The sequence below is a fragment of the Eubalaena glacialis genome, chromosome X, assembly GCF_028564815.1.
Source record: "Eubalaena glacialis isolate mEubGla1 chromosome X, mEubGla1.1.hap2.+ XY, whole genome shotgun sequence".
Taxonomy (NCBI): Eukaryota; Metazoa; Chordata; class Mammalia; order Artiodactyla; family Balaenidae; genus Eubalaena; species Eubalaena glacialis.
In genome coordinates, this window is record NC_083736.1 from 115,080,120 (window position 1) to 115,083,278 (window position 3,159).

Below are 3,159 nucleotides of genomic sequence, written 5' to 3' on the forward strand. Positions count from 1 at the left end.
GACAACAGAAACAGAAGTCAAGCAATGCTGGCAGTCACAAGTAGCTGGAAAAGATAAGGAACAAATTATCCCATGGAGCCTCCAGAAGGAACCAACACTGTTGAACACTTGACTGTAGCCCCATAAGACTCATTTTGGACTCTGGCTCCAAGAACTGAAAGAGAATACACTTCTCTTGTTTGAAGCTGCTAAGTTGCTGGTAAATTGTTACAGTAGTCTTGATTATCTAGCTGAGGTGGTGTTTATCAGAGTTTTCCACTGCAAAGTTTCTTTTTTTTTTTAATTATTATTTTTTTAATGTTTATTTATTTATTTTCTTATTAGTCATCCATTTTTATACACATCAGTGTATGCATGTCAATCTCAATCTCCCAATCCATCCCACCACCACCACCACCCCCTGCCGCTTTCCCCCCTTGGTGTCCACACGTTTGTTCTCTACTTCTGTGTCTCAATTTCTGCTCTGTAAAGTTTCTTTTTAAAAACCTCTTTCCAAAAAAATAAATAAATAAAACCTCTTTCCATACTGTACTCTTTGGAAGGAAGTCACTGCGGTCCATACTTAAGGAGTAGGGATCTCTGTACCTCTTTGAGGGGATACTTTCTGCATAAATTATTTGGAATACTTCAGAGAAGATCGATGTCTTCCCCCATTTATTTATATTAGTATGAACTCATGGCTATTAATTTTATACTTTGGGTTATAACCCAACACTAATTTATTTTGTTGCTCAAATTCATCCAGTTTGACCATTTCAGGAGCCATTTCAGGAGACTCCTCTGTCCATTTAATATTCACTCATCGATGTAGATTTTTTTGACAACTTCCTTTCTTCATTTCTTGCAGTACAAGGTGCTCCAACTCATGTTGTACATTTCCTGCCCGAGTCCAAGTTTCAGCCCTTTCTCCAAGAAACCAAGACCTGGGTACTAGGTGTACTCATTGTTATTAGGCTGTCATTGCTTCTAGGCCTTCTTAGCTGAAAGAGAAAGGAAATATATGTGTGTATACTATATTTTATATACACACATAACTGTAAATATTTCTGTGTGTAACCCATCTGTAACTATATTATGCTAAACATGGGTTCATACAGATGTCTCTGACTCTAGTTTGTTACCATATCTATCATTCCTCCTCCCCTTGCTTATCTGTAACCTCCCATTTCAATTGTGAGAAACCTGGCTCCCACCATTCAACATCCATGAGTTTACTTGTCTAATTCCCATATATATATATATATATATATATATACATATATATATATATATATATATACACATATACACACACACACACACACATATACCAGAATTGTTATCCCATACCCCTGTGGGGGAAATCATTATCAACTAGAGTACACTGATTATGAACATTTCCTTTTGCCTTTAATCTTACAGACTCCAGTCATTTCTAAAATTACTTAGGTCAATATCTTATTTCCCCACCTCCTTCAGTGAATTAGTTTCATATATTTGTAATAAACTAATATTATTTGTCACATTTTTCATTTCATCCTCATGAACTCCTAAATTATTTTTTAAAGTGTGCATACATTAAGGTTTGCACTTTGTACTGTAATGTTCTACGGGTTTTGACAAATGTATGGTGATATGTATCCACCATTATTGTATCATACAGAAGAGTTTCACTGTACTAACAATTTCTTGTGCTTCACTTTTTCAAATCCCCGCCCCCAACCCCAACTCATAGCAACCACTGGTTTTTTAATATCTCTATAACTTTGCCTTTTCTAGAATGTCATGTAATTGGAATCATACAGTATGTAGCCTTTTGTGACTGGCTTCTTTCACTTAACAATATACATTAAGATCATTTGTGTTTTTTATGGCTTCTTAGCTTGTTTCTTTTTTAAAATTTGTATTGGCTATAATTGCCATATAACATTGAATAAGTTTAAGGTGTCCATCATGTTGATTTGATACATTTATATATTGCAATATGATTACCACCATAGCATTAGCTAAAACCTTCATCATGTCATATAATTATCATTTCTTTTTGGTGGTGGGAATAATTAAGATCTAGTCTCTTAGCAACTTTGAAGTTTATAATGCAGTATTGTCCTCTATAATCATTATGCTGTGCATTAGATCTCCAGGACTTATTTATCTACTGGTTGCAAATTTGTCCCCTTAAACTACGTCTCCCAAACTCTCCTACCCACCAGCCCCTGCTAACTTCCATTCTATGTTTTTACAAGTTCAGCTTTTTAAGATTCTATATATAAATATCATACAGTATTTGTCTTTCTCTGTCTTACTTATCTCACTTAGCATTATGCCCTCAAGGTCCACCCACGTTATTGCAAATGGCAGGATTTCCTTCTTTCTCATAGCTGAATAATATTCCATTGAATATATATATATATATATATATATATATATATATATATATATATACACCACATCTTTATACATTTGTTCATTGACAGACACAGGTTGTTTCTATATCTTGGCTGTTGTGAATAAGGCTGCAGTAAACATAAAAGTGCATATATCTCTTCAATATCCTACTTTGGGCATATACTTTGGGATATACCCCGGAGTGGAATTGCTGGATCGTATGGTAGTTTTATTTCTAATATTTTGTGGAATGTCAACCATAGTGGCTGAACCAATTTGCATTACCAACAGTGTATAAGGGTTCCCTTTTCTCCACATCCAGGATTCTTTGTGTTCTTTGTTACTGAGTTGTATGTGTTCTTTATGTATTGTGGATACTAACCCCTTATTCAATATATGGTTTGCAAATATTTTCTCCCATTCCATAGGTTACCATTTTAATTTTTGATTGTTTCTTTTGCTGTGGAGGTTTTTTTTTTGTTTTCCTGAGAGGGGTCTGGGCTGGTTCATTGGCTCTGCTGGTTCCACAGTCCTCACCAATGTCTGTATGCCTATTACCTGATGCACAGGTGGGTGAGACACTTTCTAGGTCCCTTGGCATATGTACTAGATCCAACAGCTTTCACAAAGGCACTTTTGTTTGTGGATGGATGTATGATTTGTTGTTTAAAAAGGAGATATTAAAAGAGGGAGCATCTTATGCTGCCATGATGCTGAGGTCACTATCCTGCAGCAGGTTCTCTTGAAGGGACAGTGTGACCACTGCACCTCCAACGAGGCCACAGTCCACCA